This window comes from Triticum dicoccoides, chromosome 5B, assembly GCF_002162155.2.
Source record: "Triticum dicoccoides isolate Atlit2015 ecotype Zavitan chromosome 5B, WEW_v2.0, whole genome shotgun sequence".
Lineage (NCBI taxonomy): Eukaryota > Viridiplantae > Streptophyta > Magnoliopsida > Poales > Poaceae > Triticum > Triticum dicoccoides.
In genome coordinates, this window is record NC_041389.1 from 49,234,061 (window position 1) to 49,253,710 (window position 19,650).

Sequence of the window (19,650 nt, forward strand, 5' to 3'; positions counted from 1 at the left end):
CCACAGACGGAGCGGTATTTCATCGAGCACCTTAACCGCGGCGGCGTCGACGACCTCCAGCCAGCATAGGAGCGCGAGCGTCGACGGGGAAGGAGATGCGCCTCCACCACACCGGGTCCGTCGAGATGCACGGGCTGGAGACGCGCTGCTCGCGGCCTCGCCACGTGCCGGAGACGGAGATGCAGCTCGCGGCCGTGCTCGCCACGCTCGCCCTCGGTGGCGCGCTCGTCGTGCTCTTCTTCGGCAAGTGCGTCAAGGAGCTCGACGACGCCGTCGAGGCCCTGCTGCAGCTGCTGGCCGACGTGCTCAGGCAGCCGGACTTTGCCGCATTTTGTCACGTGGCTGCTCCTCTCATGCTGGTGCGGCCACGCCATCGCGGCGCCGTCAGTCGCTGCCGGCATGGGCGGCGGCAGGACGAGCTTCGTCAAGGCCTGGTGCGCGGGGACGGAGTACCCGGCGCTGTGCGACGCGACGCTCTCGCCGTACGCGGCCGCGGTGGGGGACACCCCGACGCGGCTGGCGTGCGCCACGCTGAACGTGACGCTCGCGGGCGCGAGGAACGCGATGGCGGTCATGAGGGGTATGGCGGCGGTCGGACACCTGCATGAGCATGCTCGGGGACGCCGTCGGCATGTTGAGGCAGTCGTTGGAGGCCCTGGCGCAGGTCGGCGCGGAGGCAGAGCAGGGCCACTCGCAGGAAAGGACGGTGAGGCTTCGTGGAGGCCAGCGAGCGGTGAAGGGAGGCGGCGAGCGTGGAGGGAGGCAGGCGCCCTGCTCCGCTGCTAACTTCGGCCCCCTGCTCACTGTGCCGGGGAGATGCGGGGTGGGGCCGGCGACGCCAGACGAGGAAGGCGTCGGGGTAGGTGTGGGTGGAGAAAAGAGAGAAAGTTGAGGAGAGAGGAGAGAGAGGCTGCCAAGTGGGGCTGCGCATGCAAAAAGCAATTGCCGGCGTCCTCAGCTCCCTCCCAGGGGGCTGAGTGTGGGGTGGGCATGCCGGCGGGAAATATTACCAAAACCGGCGCAAATCAAGGTGTTGGGGGTCTGACTGGGAGGTTTTTTTAGTGCCGGTGCTAAAAAAAGGGTTTGGAGGGGCGTCCTGGAGGCCCTAGTGGAGATGCTCTAACTCGCGTGCGTGCGTACGAACGGAAGTTCTGTCGTGGGGGCTCGTGGCTGAGGAAGCTGCGTCTAGGCCTTGGGCTGTGCCGTGGGTTAGGCCCCAGGCCCATAAGAAAAACATACTATAGTAATAGCTAAATAAAAAGGCCACGCCCCGGGCCTGGGTCCTGGGGGCCTCGGGTGTAGATCCGCCCCTGAAGAAGTGGAGTGGCGGGTGGCTCAGGCGCGCTTTCTGTCATCTGGCAGTGGCGGAGCCCCGATCTGGATCGGGATCTGGAGTTCTGACTTCGACGCACTCGTTCTGGAGCCTTCCTCTTCTGTTCATGGCGCTAGGAGAGATGCATTCATATAATCAGTAACACGCCTTTTCACCTTATTCAAAATAGGGATAGATGGTACATGAACTTCTGAAGTAAAATGATGTTGAAAGTATTCACTGATCGGACTTCTCGTAGACTCATTGTCTTCCTTCCAAACGCGACCATCATCCAGCAACCGCTTAATGTGATTTCTCTTCTTCTGGCTGACGCAAAGTTATGGGAAAATTAGTATTGCGGTCGCCAAATTTTAACCAGTTAGCATGACCGTGTTGGATCCAGTATATCTCCTCCTTCTGTAGATTATATTCAATTTTTATTAGCAGTTCATGTTGCCGTTTCGCCCACTCATCAGAAAGTGGGCACGATCACAACAATTCCAGCTTCGTGTTAAGTTCCTTCAAACACCGATGTGGCGCCTTTAGGATAGCTCAATCCCGTTCATGCATGGCCGCATGCACGCTTGCTGTTCGCGAGGCAAAAGTCGCCAAGGGATATGTTTTTTTAGACAACCTCGCGAAGCTTTTTATTATGCCGTCACAATGTTTACAGGGACGAAAGAAAGGTCACCCGGATTGCCTAACCACATACGGCGGCCAATCCCAAGTGAAAAAGCATGCTTCGCTAAGTTGTGAGCCTCGAAGTTCGAGCTCCTAAATTCGTGATTGAAAGAACACAAAGTAAAAGTTTTAGAGTGATCTATAATCTCACCAATAACAGCACCATAAGTAGCTGCGCTGCCCTTGTTGATATCCTCGATAACCATCTTGCAATCGGAAGATACAAAAATCCTGCGCTCATAAAGATCTTCAGCCAATGCTAGCGACTCCCGGACTGCAATTGCCTCCAGAGTTGTAGGGTCCTCAATTCATGTAAGAGTAAAAACGGATGCACCCAAAAACAAGCCCTGATGATCCCTGCAAACTGCTGCAACTGCTCCTGCAGCATGTCTTCTGTTAAGCGCTGCATCTACATTGATCTTAACCATGTTCTCTGGAGGGGGGATCCAGTGATTCGGTCGGGTCTGCACCTCCCGTGGTTCACTTGTTGGCTTCTGTAGCACCTGAAGATCGCTTATAAAGGAGTTTACAAAAGCATTTGTGGCAAAAGGAGTTTGATGTATATCCTCATGAATCACTTTCCTTCTAGCGTACCAAATTGCCCAAAGTGTAATGCCATCCTTGTAAATTCATCATGAGATAGAAGATTTTGCATGTTGAACAACCAGCTTCTAGCACTTGTGTTTGCATCCCTGCTCATCTGCTCCACTATGGAATCCGGCGCCAATGCCCATACTGACCGCGCCATGGAACACTCGAGCAGCCCGTGTCGCCAAGAGTCCGCCGAGCCGCACAACCGGCACGTCGACGTAGTGGCCATCTTGCGGTGGTGGAGGAGATCGCTGGTAGGGATTGATTCCCTGGCCAGGCGCCAAAGAAAGACACGGATCTTGTTTGGTACTTGCGTGCGCCACGGCATGGTCCATCCGTTGCTCTCATCGACGCTGGATGGTCCTCCCGTCTGATATAACTAATCCTCTCTGGTGAGCTTAGTTTTCAGAATCATTCTGTATGCAGAGCGCACAGAGAAATTGCCCCGAATCTCCTTGCTCCAGGCCCAAAAATCGTCAACATGTCTCGTACACAGCGGTATTTTAAGTATTGCCTCTGCATCTATGGGTATGAAAACAGACCGGACCAGCTCCTCCTTCCACGATGAGGTAGTGTGCTCAATCAGCTCGTGCACATACGTTGGTGGATCGGCCACCAGAGATGTCATAGGCCGCATTATATCCCCTTTGGGGATCCAGTTGTGTTCCCATATGGTGAGTATCTTCTCCGGTCCCAATCCTACGTATGACACCTTGCCAAAGGATAAGTATGTTCCCAAGCTTCTAAAATGAGCTCCGCCAAACCTGGACAAATGGGCCAGCCCGGCCCAGCCTGGCAGGAGTTAAACAGGCCAGGCACGCTGTACACAGGCCGTGCCGGGCCGGCACGCGTACTGCCCTTCCTTACCCAAGCACGGCTCCTGTTTGACACGCATGCACGGTTGGCCCAAGCGACAGACGAAGGCATGCTTGGCAGATCGCCTCGTCCGCTTGTGGCATCGAGGCACAATTGTGCGCTCATGAAGCCTGCTAGGAGGACACATGCCTCCATGTCCTTTTTTCTTTTGACAGTACGCCTCTCTGTCCTTGCCCCCCATTACTTCCAAAAACTAATAAAATAAAATGCATATATATCACTAAACGGGCCGTGCCGTGCACTTGTGCCCACCCTCATGGCCCAAGCAGGGCCCTAGGCGAGCGCCGTGCCGGCACGACCCGATTATAAACGTGTGGGGCCAGGCCCACACGGTCTGGGCACGCGGGCTATCGGGCCGACATGCTAAGACTAGCCCCATTTGGCCAGGTTTGGGCTGCACCACGTTGTCCTCTTGAAACCACCTCGACTCAAATTTCTTTTGATGTACACGCTGTTGGTCCCCCTATCACCTCTCCTTCTGTATCAACAAAAACAGGTATGTGATCAGACTTTGTATGCTCTGCGTGATCACCCTAGCATGCGGGGAAAGGCCATGAAACTGGCTATTACAGACTGCTCTATCCAAACATTCCCGGAGCCTCCTTCTTCGCCAGGTAAAAGGATCACCTGCGAAGCCCATGTCATCAAGTTCACAATCTAATAGGCCATCTTGGAAACTTTGCATCATGTGCATCGGCCGTGGTGCGCCGCCCTCCTTCTCATTAGAATATAGGACTTCATTAAAGTCACCAGCTACCAACCTTTTATTACCCCTTTGCTAAATTAAATCATTCTTATATTTTATTTTTGAAATAATTTATATATTTGAACTCCTCATGTCAAAACCTAAACCAAGACCAATCTTGAATACATTTCAAACACATTTAAATTTCAAATGTTTCACATTTCATACAAAACATACCCATTTCACTAATATTCTTTTGAAAAAATTAATAGAAATATGTTAAACCAATGCATTTCACTAGAACCTATTAAACCCAAATATGAAACTGAAATGTCAACTTTGTGAAATTGACTTTTTGAAATGTGTAACAAATTTTTTTAACGGAGTGAAAATGCTTTTTGAAATATGTGCAATTTTTGTGAAATAGTCCAGTGAAATGTAAAATGTAGATTCTAAATTGTGAAATTGTAATCACAAAAAATGAATTATAACGTACCAATGTGAAATTGCTTATTTCAAAAGAGTGAAATATGTTATTTCAAAAAAGGTGTAATTGAAATAGACGCGATTTCCGTGAAACAGGCCAATGAAATGTAAAATGTAGGTTCTGAATTGTGAAATCGTAATCACAAAAGGTGAAATTATAATGTATCATGAAATTGTTTATTTAAAAAAAGTGAAATATGTTAGTTCAAAAAAATATGTAATTGAAATAGATGTCATTTCTGTGAAACAGGCTAGTGAAATGTAAATTTTAGGTTCTGAATTGTGAAACAGTAACCACAATTTTTTTTATAATATAGCAGTGCGAAACTAATTTATTCAAAAGAGTGAAATATGTTATTTTGAAAAATGTGCACTTGAAACAAGCCGGTGAAAAGGAAATGTAGGTTCTGAATTGTGAAATAGCAACTACAGAAATTTTGTAATGTATCGTTGTGAAACTGATTTTTTAAATGTGAAATATACGTCCGATTTGAAACATGGTTGAAAATATCAAAAATTTGATCCTATTTTAAAGGTTTTGATGCAAGGAATTCAAACATATGAGAAGTTTGAAAACGAATATGCGCTTTAAAAGATGGCGAAGTATCAAGTGAAAACTGGAATTTGGTGCAAATCTGGAAACTTCCATCGTGGGACCTTGGATCAATCGCGAGCGGCAGAGATCAAAGGTGGGAACACTAACCAGCCACTTAACTCCATTTTTCACATAACCCCCTCTCTCAGTAATTAGGTAACTCTCTGTCTTATTCTACTCGTTCCTATCCTTCCAAATTCTAACCCAAATCTCGCCGCCGCCTAATCTGACCTATGCGACGGCGACCAGGAAAACCCTGCGCGATGGCGGGTGTTGCACCACGCAACGGCGATCCTCCTGCCTCGGCACGCAACGGCTAAACCGGCGGCCTCAGTGCTACTTCAGGCAACGATCACCCGGCGCCCTGTTGGCGTAAACCCGGAAACCATACGCACAAGATAATCCTACTCGAGCACGAACTCGGAGCAATGGCGACGAACGCCGCGGCCGGCGAACCGGCCTGTATGTTGGCATCCTTTATTCACTGGGTTTGGCACTTTGACAACACGATTACACGACCCCTTTTAAAGGCTACGGCAACGCAGCAGCCAAGCAGTCCACTCCAGCGATCTTCATGCGCACGAACGCCCTGGCGATCCGGTCTTCCCTCGATCGTGAGTTATCTCCTCATCCACGAGACCCACGCGCCATCTTGACCGTGATCCATCCTGCTGCTGCATTCCGCAACTGACGCGCACTACCAACAACCTGGCAAGGTGCCCAACTGACGACACCGACATGCAACCGAGCCAGAACATGCAACGCTCTGGTTCGACGCGGACTCAAACTCACACGTCCATGCATGCAGCTAGACGTTGCCCACGCAACGCCCGCCCCGCGCTCCTCAGCTCCGGCGCCCGCCGCGCACGCACGCCAACGGGACGCCACTGGTTCCAGCGCCCGGCGCGGCCACACCCCACGCGTCCGTCTAACTGACACACACCACGGTTTACTGGCTAACATTCTCCCCCCTAAACCGTGACCTACTGAAGAGTCGGCTCGTCGTCCATGTCGGCACCAAGGCCGCCGCTACAGCCTCCACCGCGCAGCACCGCACGTCCCGCGCTCCTAAGCTCGTGTACACGATGCATACGCACGCAGTCGTCACGGCCCGAGTCCAGCGCCCCGACGCGGTCAGTCCTCCGCTGCCTTCGCCACGCCAGCGGCGCGCGCTCCGCCGCGCCGTCGACGTGGTCGTTGTTGTAGCCGCCACCGCCCTGACGTCGCTGCCACGCCTGCCACCGTGCCGCCGTGCCCTTCGCGCGCACTCCCCACGTCCCCGCGCTCCCGGCCTGCGCTCCCGCCGCGCACGTACGCGATCTGCGCAACCAGGTCCAGCGCCTCGACGCGGTCCACTCCCGCGGCCCCGACGCGTCCGGTGCGCACCCATAACACACACCAGTTGTGCCCGGCTCGCCGCCACGCTCATTGCCCTGCACCGCTGCATCTCCAGCTCGTGCCATGATCGCGCTCCGACGCGATCAACGCGGCCGATCCGGCGTGTCCAGGAGCTTGGCCTTCTCTCCGTCGAGCCACACCGCGTCACCACAGCCTCTGCGCCACCACGCAGGTCCGCCGCGGCCGCCGCGCTCCCCGCACGCCCGACATCATCGTGCTCCTCCGCTGCACGGGACGAGTGCCATCACCGGCGAGCTCCTTCAAATCCGATGCTCTGATACCAATTGTTGGCGCAAACCCGGAAACCATACGCACAAGATAATCCAACTCGAGCACGAACTCGGAGCAATGGCGACGAACGCCGCGGCCGGCGAACCGGCCTGTATGTTGGCATCCTTTATTCACTAGGTTTGGCACTTTGACAACACGATTACACGACCCCTTTTAAAGGCTACGGCAACGCAGCAGCCAAGCAGTCCACTCCAGCGATCTTCATGCACACGAACGCCCTGGTGATCCGGTCTTCCCTCGATCGTGAGTTATCTCCTCATCCACGAGACCCACGCGCCATCTTGACCGTGAGCCATCCTGCTGCTGCATTCCGCAACTGACGCGCACTGCCAACAACCTGGCAAGGTGCCCAACTGACGACACCGACATGCAGCCGAGCCAGAACATGCAACGCTCTGGTTCGACGCAGACTCAAACTCACACGTCCATGCATGCAGCTAGACGTTGCTCACGCAACGCCCGCCCCGCGCTCCTCAGCTCCGGCGCCCGCCGCGCACGCACGCCAACGGGACGCCACTGGTTCCAGCACCCGGCGCGGCCACACCCTGCGCGTCCGTTTAACTGACACACACACCACGGTTTACTGGTTAACACGCCCTCGGGGCTGCTCCGACGCTCCGACGAGTCTGACGGCCTTGGCGTTGCCCGTCCCACCCCAGTGCGATGGCAGCCCGCCGACCTTGGCTGCTAGCCCTTCGAAGCTGTTGGTCTGTATTTGCTATCGTCCAAATCTAGTGCAGACAATTGGGTTGGGCCAGCTTCTGGTTAGCTGTTCATATTCAGTTCCTTAGCTGAATGAATGCTGCAGCGTGCAGCCTAAAGGAAAATTTAAGTCCCCCAAAAATCTTTATAAAGATATTACAGAGTATTGGAGCAACAATAACAAGAGACCATCTATGAAGAAAGGCAGCAGATGGAAACCCCCCAAATGAAGATTACCTGAAGATCAAGTGCTCTGTTTCAAGAAGCAAAATTTAAACTGACCTTTTATTTCAGTTCTGCTTCTATTGTGTCATGACCCAAGTCTTGTAATTAAATTTTCATTGGCCGAGTGTAATTTCTGATGTCGAAATCCAACTCTGTAATCTGTATCTTCGTTTTTGTTTGTTTTGGTCGTTGTAATTCTGTGTGATGGCTTTCTCCTCGTCTCCTATTCTAATATACTAGATCGTGAATGGCGCGCGTTGCTGCGCCCATCAATTTTGACAATAGAATGGTAGAAGTTTATATAAATATTAGACATACTACGAAACAATGGAACTGGATGCATGATTACTAATAGATTAGCTGATATATTAGGGATGTCAACATTCATAATCTGACAATGTAGTGAATATTGTATAGAAATATGTTAGATGACGGAAAAATAAGTTTGGAGTGAATAGTGATTTCATTTCACAAAACGGTATTAATTATCATATGGCATTTATCGCAGCTTGAAACTAAGGAGGGCTATGTTTCTTTCTTTTTTGACCTAAAAGACTATATTTCTTGATTTCTTAAAGGTGACAATCAATGGAAACCGAACAAAGCAATAATAACTTGTCATCAAACAGGAATCGCTGGAATCACTGATAATATGCTAGCAAACATAGCATCTATAAAGAATCCATATTTAGTAAATTTCATTGGCTAAAAAATTGTAAGGACAGGGAGGGAGGAGCTTTCTTCGGGAGGGGCGCCGGCTGCGGCAGCCTCTCCTGTGCAGATTGGCGATTGTCAGGGGCAGGTGGCCCCGGCGACGCTTGCTGCGCTGGCGCTGGCCGGCTGTGAGGGAGGCCGTATGGGGCAGGTGGCCTCAGACCCGTCCCTTTCGGCACCGGCGGTTGAGGCTTCTCCTGTGGTGCTTGGCGGGAGTCTGGGGAAGGTGGCCCCGGTCCAGCCCTCGTCTTCGGCTGTCAGGATGGTGACGCCCTCAGGCTTGAGGGTTGGGGCGGAGGGGGTGCTTGGCCAGGGGGCGCCGGCACCTACCGCACCCGGCCTCCTGCCCGCTGGCCGTGGGAGCCTTCCGCTGTTGCCTCCTCCGAGTGGAGCTACTCGGGAGGAGGTTATTGCTTTCGGCGGGATCCCTCACCCGGTCTCTGAGGGGAGACGAATGAGTTCTCGTCTCCAGGACCACCCGGAGGTTGATAACATGCAGCAGAGGTGCGCTATGAGGGCGGCCAAGCTTCATGACATTGAGGTCACTACCGGTATGTCAGTCAACTTATCCAATTCTATTTTTCATTTTTCTACAGATGAGATTATTCATAATGCAAATCAAGTAGGGGTTTCGCTAGGGAATTCAAATTCTGAAATTTCCAACTCGGTCAATGATCTCCTTGATCTGGAAGCGAAACGCGCTTTAGAAACCATTCGAAACCTAGCGGCAGTGAGACCTATGAACGATGCTGAGATTGATGCGTTGGGGGTGAGAGTGCTTGACAATTTATGTGCGGACCTGGCACCATCCACTAATGAGTCCGACGAGGAGGAGGTTAGTGTTGAAGGTGTAGTGAATCAAACACCGGAGACCGGTTATGAAGACCGGATGGTGGACAATGATAAACCCAAACGTAAGTGGAAGCGGAAGGTGTATCCCGCATCCGCGGTACGTAGGAGTGCTAGGATACGTACGGCCAAAAAATTTCATGATGACTTATGAAAGGAATCTTTTGGAATAGCAGAGGTCTGAAGGACTTGGCTAAAAGAAGATTTCTCGCGGAGGCGTCTTTGGAGCATCGATTAGATTTTATCGCTCTCTCTGAAGCTGGTAGAGATAATTTTGCTCCTCAGTTTCTTTCATCTCTTGCGGGTGGTGTTGATTTTGACTGGCATTGCCTACCTCCGCGAGGACGATCGGGAGGTATCTTGTTGGGAGTGAGATGCAATTCCCATGAGGTCCGGAGTGTAGTGATGGGCGACTTTGCGGTTAAGTTTCGGGCTAGGTCTAAGGTTGATGGTTTCAACTGGGCCTTGGTGGCGATTTATGGTGCCGCACAGCCGGAGCTTAAACTGGAATTTCTGGCAGACCTTGTTCGAATTTGTGGGTCCGAGCAGCTTCCGATGTTGGTCGGGGGTGATTTCAATATCATTCGGAGGAGAGAGGAGAAGAATAATGATAACTTTGACGGCAAATGGTCGTTTATGTTCAATACCATTATTGAGAGCCTGGATCTGAGGGAGATAGAGCTTTCCGGTAGAAAGTTTACCTGGGCTAATGCCTTGCCTACCCCTACATATGAAAAGCTTGATCGAGTTCTCGCGAGTGTGGAGTGGGAACAGAAGTTCCCTCTGGTTACGGTCCAAGCTCTCTCGCGAGGAATATCCGATCACACACCACTGTTCGTGGACTCCGGGGAGCCGAACCATGTGGGAAACAGAAACACCTTCTCATTCGAGATGGCCTGGTTCGAACGGGAGGGGTTCTTGGACCTCATTGCCAGGGAATGGGCTAAGGGTGTAGGAGGTAGGACGGCTGTCGAGCGGTGGCAGAATAAAATTAGGCATTTGAGAAGCTTCTTACGGGGATGGGCTAAGCACCTCAGTGGGGTGTATAAGATTGAGAAGGATAGGCTCCTTTCTCTTATACAGGCCCTTGACATAAAAGCTGAATACGCGATTCTGATGCCTGCTGAGCTCCAGGTAAAAACTAAGGCGGAGAAGAGGTTGAAAGAACTTCTTCGTGAAGAAGAGTTGAAATGGGCGTTGCGAGCTAAGGTTCGCAAAGTGGTCCAAGGGGACGCCAATACTCAATTCTTTCACCTGATTGCCAATGGTAAGCACAGAAAGAAGCGTATCTTCCAGCTTGAGCAAGATGAGGGTACCATTGTTGGGCAGGATAATCTCAAAACATATATTACAGAATATTATAGGCAGCTTTTTGGACCACCGGAGGTTAATTGTGTGACCCTCGATGAGTCCAGGACTAAGGATGTACCTCAATTGTCTACTGCCGATAATGATATCCTGCTCGCCCCGTTTTCGGAGAAGGAGGTGTTGGATGCTATTGCACAAATGAAAAACAATAAGGCTCCTGGTCCGGATGGGTTTCCGGCTGAGTTCTATAAAAAGTGTTGGCACATTATTAAGAGGAATTTGTTACCTATGTTTCATGATCTTTTCGCTAGACAGCTTCAATTATTTCACTTGAATTTTGTAACTATCACATTGCTCCCTAAGAAAACGGAGGCTGTGAGAATTGAGCAGTTCAGGCCGATCTGCCTCCTCAATGTTAGTTTCAAAATATTCACCAAGGTCAGGACTAATAGGCTCTCAGAAATTGCGCATTCTGTGGTGCAACAATCCCAAACTGCTTTCATGCCGGACAGAAACATCCTTGAAGGGGTGGTTGTCCTTCATGAAACGCTCCATGAAATTCATTCCAAAAAATTAGATGGGGTAATTTTTAAGGTGGATTTCGAAAAAGCGTATGATAAGGTCAAGTTGCCATTCCTCCAACAGGCTTTGCGTATGAAAGGTTTCGATGCGGCATGGCGCCAGCAAGTCGAATCATTTACGCAAAAAGGGAGTGTGTGAATTAAGGTGAATGACGATATAGGTCATTATTTCCAGACTCATAAAGGCCTAAGGCAAGGAGATCCAATGTCCCCTATCCTGTTTAACATTGTGGTGGATATGTTAGCAATTTTGATAGGAAGGGCTAAGGAGAATGGTCAAGTGGGTGGTTTGGTACCTCATCTTGTCGATGGAGGTGTATCCATCCTTCAATACGCTGATGATACAATCATCTTTATGGAGCACGACTTGGCCAAGGCGAGAAATATGAAGTTGTTGTTATGCCTCTTCGAACAATTGTCCGGGTTAAAGATTAACTTTCATAAGAGCGAGTTGTTCTGCTTTGGTAGAGCCAAAGACGAACATGAGTCGTATAAGCAATTGTTTGGGTGCGAGTTGGGGAGTTTGCCCTTCTCCTACCTTGGTATTCCGATTCACCATCGTAGGCTAACAAACAGAGAGTGGAAGTGTATCGAGGACCGATTTGAGAAGAAACTGAGTTGCTGGAAGGGTAAGCTCATGTCATACGGAGGCCGATTAATCTTGATAAATTTGGTCCTCACGAGTATGCCTATGTTTCTCTTATCGTTCTTTGAGGTCCCAGTTGGTGTTAGGAAAAGACTAGACTTCTATCAGTCACGCTTCTTTTGGCAGGGTGATGAACTTAAAAGAAAATACCGGCTCGCTAAATGGGATATTATCTGTCGACCCAAAGACCAAGGAGGGCTTAGTATCGAGAATCTTGAGGTTAAGAACAGATGCCTTCTTAGTAAGTGGTTGTGGAAGCTCGCTTCTGGGACTAAAGCCATGTGGACGCAGATCCTGCGCAGCAAGTACCTCCAGACTAGAACTCTGTCCCAGGTAACAGTTAGGCCGACTGACTCGCCCTTCTGGAAAGGACTCATGAAAGTCAAAAAATTGCAGTTCAATAGGACTAGAGTTGTTATTGGAGACGGTGCTACTACTCGTTTCTGGGAGGATACTTGGCTTGGCGATTCACCCTTGGCCATTCAATATCCGTCTTTATATCGTATTGCTCAACGACGTGAAGTGTTCGTGGCAACGGTATTTCAATCTATCCCCTTAATATTCAGTTTAGACGGTCGCTAACGGACAATCGTTGGGAAGTTTGGCTCCATTTAGTTAGGAGACTGATGGAGGATCAACTTTCTGACCAACCTGATGAATTACACTGGAAGTTGACTAGGTCTGGAGTATTCACAGTTAAGTCAATGCATATTGATGTCATTAATTCGAGCTCCATTCCAACTTCCAAGAATGTCTGGGATGTCAAAGTTCCTTTGAAAAAAAAGTGTTTATGTGGTTTGTCCATAAACAAGTTATTCTAACAAAGGACAACTTATTAAAGCGTAATTGGACAGGACCTACTAGGTGTAGTTTCTGTGATCGGGATGAGACGATTAAGCATCTCTTTTTTGATTGCCCGTTGGCCAAGGTCCTTTGGCGGACGGTTCACATTGCTTTTAACATTACTCCACCGACTACTGTTAATGCTTTATTTGGGACTTGGCTTAATGGGATTGAGTCTGCCTTAGCAAGACATATTCGGGTTGGAGTCTGCGCTCTGCTGTGCACTATCTGGCTTTGCAGAAATGATTTGGTTTTTAACAGAATATCACGGATTCATTTTTTGCAGGTTATTTTCCGTGCTACGGCAGTGATCCGTTCGTGGTCGCTACTCACTCCGATGGAGGCCAGGGAGCATTTGGTTACTGGGTCTATCCGTTGGGAGATGATAGCTCGGGATATCTTCAAGCGGTTTGGATGACGGTCATGTAATAGGATAGGCAATTAGTTTACCTACCTTTTTAGCCAGCCGGTTGTGGCCTCTTTTCTTGGCTAGTCTGTGTTTCTAGCCTTTAGCGCTCTGTGTGAGCTGCCTTATCTTTCTTTAAGTTTGACACTTTGGAACTTTGTTGGCACAATTTGAGTTCTGTTAATAAGATGGCCGTATGCATCACTCTGGATGCAGAGGCCGGGGAGCCCCCCCTTTTCGAAAAAAAAGTACAAACATTGGTTCAAAATGGATGTTATCCTACATTTGTTTTTGTTCCATCTCTGTTTTAGATTTTTAAGCACAACCTGCAAAGTACACAGAAGTTAATCTGGGCAGAATACAACAAATAAACTACATATCATTGCATTAGAAGAAAATATGGAGATCATGCATGCCAATTCATTTGGTTATATATGTAACATATGCGTGGCTGCAAACAACACATGAGTAAAAATAAGAATAAGACTAAAGAAAATGGAGCTACCTGGCTGGTCAAGACGAGTGTGACTTCTCTTGCATCATTTAAGCATCATTACAGAAAACATGTACCTGAGAACAAGAAAATTAAATGTCTGGTCAATATGAGTGATGCTTGCTCACGCATCATTAAAAACAAAATCAACCGAACATCATTAGAGAGATTATCATATTTAGTTTGGACAAAGATGAACTTTGCTAGATTATGATAGCATACCTGGCCACGGCCATCCACTTTTACAATAGAGTGACAGTAATGCCGTAATAATATATGACAGCACAAAACATGCAAGCTAAATGTCCAGGGAGTTGTTGTAAAGTAGTGATGTAGTGGGAGAGGATGTTTCATGAGATTAAACTTGGTTTGAGCTGGCCGCAGGTGTGTATACTTTTAATTAGAATAGTTAATGGTAAATGTAGGCGTTGTGGCAGATGCCCATATGTACAATCTAAGATGCAGGGGAATTTAGGACTTCAATCCAAAAGAGTAGCTGCTTAGGTGTTATGTTAGATGGCTGTAGAAAGTGGAAAAAGACCGATGACAATCGTATGATAGAAGCCAGTTGGGCTAGTTATACAGCAAGTCCTCCCAACAATGTAGCAAATGGAGCATGGTTTATGTACTGGACATCGTGGCTTTGAGAGTTATTATCGAGCCACTGAACCGCTAAAATAAGTACAGAGTAAAGTGCAAAATTTGCAGTTCCAAATGGGTGAGTTTATGGTCTCCAAAAGTATCATTTAATTGAGCTGCTTCAGATATAATGGTCCAGAAGTTCAGTACATAAGCCACAATGTGTTGTTAGCTCCAACATAGGAATAAATACCATCAATAAGTTGAATGTGAAGTCATGCCACTTACTACTCAATTTCATATGAGATGCTCCTTTTTAACTTTCTCCGCAATATGTTATTGTTCTAAACATCAGCATGCATGATAGTTTATTAAAGTGGTGTAGAACATTACCATCAATTTCTGAAAATTAGTAAATCAAATGAAAGAAAAGCAACTTATGCCTAAATACAAACTAATCTCCCCTCTCACTCCACACCTGGCCAGGTGATGAACAGAATCAGAACATGATCAGAGCAGAACATGGTTAAAGGAGATTTTTCTCTTGCACGCTGCACACCAGACAAAGAGAAGAAATCATTGGCTACCCATATACGTACATGAAAAAGAATAGGAAAAAAATCAGTATGCCATTGCAAAGCACTACATGTCACTCCTCTTCTGTTGCACTACAAGAGTAGATGATTAGAATTCAACACGCAAGAATAAAATGAAGCATCTTATATTTCCAAAAGGAATGCAGGACGGTGAATGCTTGTGCAAGCTAGTGGGTCTTATAGTGAGAGCTTGAGGTGGAGGGAGCGATCGACCTGGTGGTGCTGGACTGCTGGCCAAGGAAGAGGTGTGGGAGGAGTAGACAATGATTGTCGCCTGTTGTAACTTGTCCGGAAAGTGGAGGGGGGAGGCACCACTGGCCTGGTTGCCGGATGTATGGCCGCTGCCACTGCCTTGTCACCGTCACAGAGGAGGAACTGTTTCTGCAGTGTGGTGGAAAAGGAGACAGGCAGTTAGCCACAGCCCAGAGCCCGTCCAATTAGGAGGAATTCAGCGCATACGGCAGGGCCGGCGCAAGGATTCACGAGCAGGAGGCATGGCGAAGGCACTTGCCTGAGTTATCAAAAAAAAGGCACTTGCCTGGGTAGCACGAGGCACGACCGACATCAAGGTAGCGGCCGCCTGACATATAGTTCCCAAAACAAACCGTTGAAGTTGGAATTGTTTCACCTAAATTAAATACCTGTAAAGATGAACAAATTGATAGTGTAAACTTTGGGTATATAAATCATTTGAATAGCCTGCAAGGTATCATTAGTTATCTATGAAGATGTAAAAAGCAAATAGCTGACCTGTAAAGCTTGTTAAAATAGAAACTAAAGCACACCAAATACATTTATCAATGATTTTTTTTGCCTGATCCATGAATAGTTGACTGATTTCTCAATTAGGCTCGGGTGACCAGCCAGTATGCTTGAGAAAATTTGGCACCTGCATTAGTCAAACAAACACACCAATTTAGATTGACATGACCAATTTGCTCAAAGAAACAAAACAATGTCTGAATACTCTTAAGACTAGCCACAATGCACAATAACATACACTAGTAACATACACGTATCCCTAGACTATGTTACTACCTTCATAGTGGGTAGTAACATAAGTGTGGTACATACAAAGCTTCATTTATTAGGTTATAGACTCATACTGCATTGGACATGTGATGTTACAGTAACTAGCTAAGTTACTGTAACCACCTCTCTCCTCATTAACTCATTGCCACATAAACAAATTTGCTGAGTTGGACTCGATGTTACTGCTGAAGTTACTCCCACTATGGCTAGTCTAAGTCTTAACTGTATACCCCTGGATAAAAATAATGATCTTATTCTCAGTCAGTGTAGTTCAACATGTGAAAATAGACCAGGCCAATGATGGGATAGCCCATAGAAAGAAATCACAAATCTCCACACAGCAGCTAGCGGTGGCGCAGCCGGAAGGAAGAGAGGTCCGAACATACCTGCGAGCAAAGTGTACACGGGCTTGTTACCGGATGGGCGGTCGTCCGCTCCGCGAGGGGTCGCGAGCGGGAGGGAATGGCGGCGACACCTAGGACTCGCCCTAGGTCCGTGAGCTAGGCCGGCGTCGAGGGAGTGCGTCCACCCTGCCCATGGACGACAGCTGGCTGGATCGAGCGATCCCCGCGTCGCCCGCGGCGGCTAGATCGAGCGATCTCTGTGTCGCCCGCGGCGGCTGGATCTTCATCTTTCCCTCGCATCTCGGATGGATCGATGCATTCCCTATCGAGGATCTGCGTTTTCTTCTTCACAGAACATGAGCAGATCGGTTACAGAAGTGGGTTGTCGGAGAGATGGAGATGACCACAGAAAACGGGCCAGACAACCCGATTCTAGCCCAAACAGGCCCGATTAACCAGAGGCTACCATTTTGGCCTCTGGAGCAGGTGGCCCAGTTTCGGAAGAGATGGCTATACACAGGAGATCAAACGGCCACAAACGTTCAGATCGCGAAATTCGACGTCCAAAAACCCAAATCACTGAGAGAGCTCGGTTTAGGCTCGGTTATACTGTCCTTAGTTCAATTCAACTCTTCGAATTTCTGATGTAATCAACGGATGTATGATTAGTACTCCTACATTTCTAAGACCTCACAAGCCACTGTGTTACTTCCACTACCCGTGAACTGGAACATGTAGTTAGGAAAACGGCCACACATCACATTGATGTCTCTGAACTCTCATGGCACCATTTGCAGAGAAGCTTCAAGTATTTTCAGTTTGTCGATGACCAGCGAACAATCACATTCCAAAATTACAGGGAAGTTGCACAACTCCAGTACCTATTTTTTAATTGCACTAACTTTTTCTTTTTGCGGGTGTGCTCCAGCTTCAACATATATTCAGGTAAAGTACTTAAGAGAACAGAGTTTGTGCTGGACAATTCTTCAGAGAACTGCAAAATCAGTGTACAATTCTTCAGAGAACGACGTAGCGTGGGGGCAACCCGCGGCTATCGAGTTGCCCTTCGAGGTTGCCACATCCGGACGCCGCTGTGCTTCACGCAACCTACACTGCAGGTCACGGCCACCTTTACGGCGTCGCGTGGAGCTCAGAGGTGCTGTTACCGATGCGTGGCTGTGTCGCTCTACTTCACATCCGGGGCTGCGCCGGCGAGATCTTCGCCTCCTACGCAGTCCCAATCCCTTGCCGCAAGGTCTACGTCGGTGAGGGAGGCTCCCTGGGCCGACGCCACGGGCACCCTCGCCAGCGGCGTCCCTTGACTCGGCTTCTCGGGACTGCACTCCCCGCCGAGGGGAGCTTCGGCACGGTGCGCGGCCGCGTCGCCGCAGTTGGGAGCCCCGACAGCTATGCCCGCCTACCTCCGTGGCATTCACCGCGGCAGCAGCGCATGGTACGGGGCGAGTTAGGTTGGATACAGCCAAGTAATCTGCTAATCATTGAGATAAGAGGGGGTTTCTGCTAATTGACGTTTAAGTGGCCGGTTAGAATTCCCACCTTTGGTCTGTGCCGTTCTTTGTAGATCTAATGGCTCACACAGCAAGTTTCCAGATTTTCACTGAAAATCAGTTTTCACTTGATACTTCGCCTTAAAAGATATAGATGTTTTAACTTAGCCAAGATGGAAAAATGATTGGATTTATTGAGAGAGAGAGAGAGAGAGTTGTTCTTCCATATTACTGTGATACATACGTGTGATGTACAATGGTGAGGTTGAAAAGAGAGAGCAGAAATACGGAGATGAGAAATAGAGAAAGAAGTGCAATACAAAGATACTTGGCCCACAGAGTATTATGTGTCTGCTTTCTATTGGAGCCAACCTTGCCTGTACATAGCACTACCGTGCAATTTTCATTTCGGTCTCCCGTTTGGCCTAGTTTGACCTGGCCAAAAAATTTCCCCTCGCTAGTCACTACGGGCAGCGTAAGACCGTACAAAGCCGATCGTGAGACCCTCTCTCGCGTGCGAAGCATGGCTATATACGAATTTCAAAGCAGCAGCCGTCTGGTTCCCCACTTCCTTGTTTGCAAATCACGATTCAGGATGTGTTTGGTTTGTGACCAGGATTGCCCCACAAAAGCATTGGCTAGCCAAAATTTTAATTGAGGTTTTCGTTGTCCAAGATTTAGCGAACATTGGTAAGAAAAATGAATTAGAGTTGGCTAGAGTTCATTGGCATGCCAAAAAATTGGCAACCATTCAAACAAAAACCAATTTTTGAGTCATGACTAAAATTTTGATAGGATGCACTTTGACCACGATCCAAACACACCTTCAATCTCTAGAACGCCCCCAAATTCCAGCCGCCGGTGTGATACTGCCCGATGCTCACCACATCGCCGCCGATGAGCTCCTCGACACCAAGCACACACCCTTGGTGCGATTCATCCCCGTCGGGCGGCCCAACTCGCAGCACCGCCCAGCTACTTCTCCCCGCCGGCCACGGCGATGCTCACGGGCGCCTCCACTCGCCAGCGCATATACCCCTTGGCTGCGGCCAAGCTTCTCACGTGCAGGTGTGTTACTCGCCGTCCATGGCCACCCTCCTCAGTTTGGCTCTGCTGGCTACCCTACTCTACATTGACCTGCTGGCTGCATCTTAGTAAAAGGATAACTTCAAGTTCAGAGCATGTTTGCTCATCTGCAGGTTGCAACACAAGCACATAGCTACGTGCTCTGTCCATTTGCATCCTTTTATTCTGCTGAATATGCTTGTGTTAAAGTTATCCTCTTATTCATTGACAATGGAGCAAAAACAAATTGCACAGAGCATGTTGTTGTGTCGACACCGCCGGAAGACGATCAGCAGGATGGCAAAAGGGAGACGGAAGAACCAAAAAACTGCTGATGCGCATGCCTCCAGCGATCAGGATTAAGTGTTTTCCAGAAATGTCCGTGAGATTTGTTTCGCTCAGCAAGACCAAACAATCAGGAACTCAAGTCAAGTAGCTTGGAATAGTTGATGCTGTGTTTACTTTTCTTCAGAATTTTCTCCTCAAGTGAAGATAGGATAGTTGATTCAGATTGTGGGGCTTTTCTGTTGTATAAATGAATTTGGTGTACACTGAATGAAAGCTCCTGGTATTTGAAGATCCTTCTGAAATTTGCACCATATATTTGTTGTTATCCACTCTCCTGGTAACAATGATGTTCAATGTACAGTGCGCTGGTACTATATATCCACCCATTGCCATGGAATTTGGAGTGTCCATCCGTTTTTGTTCCACCTATTCAAGGAGAATTTACAAGACTACTGCTTAAAGCTCATGGAGATGGCACAACACCGCCGGTTACTCGTCAATTAGATTTCAGTGAAGGTGCTAGCACACCAAGGTTTCAGCTGTGACGTCCGGGTAG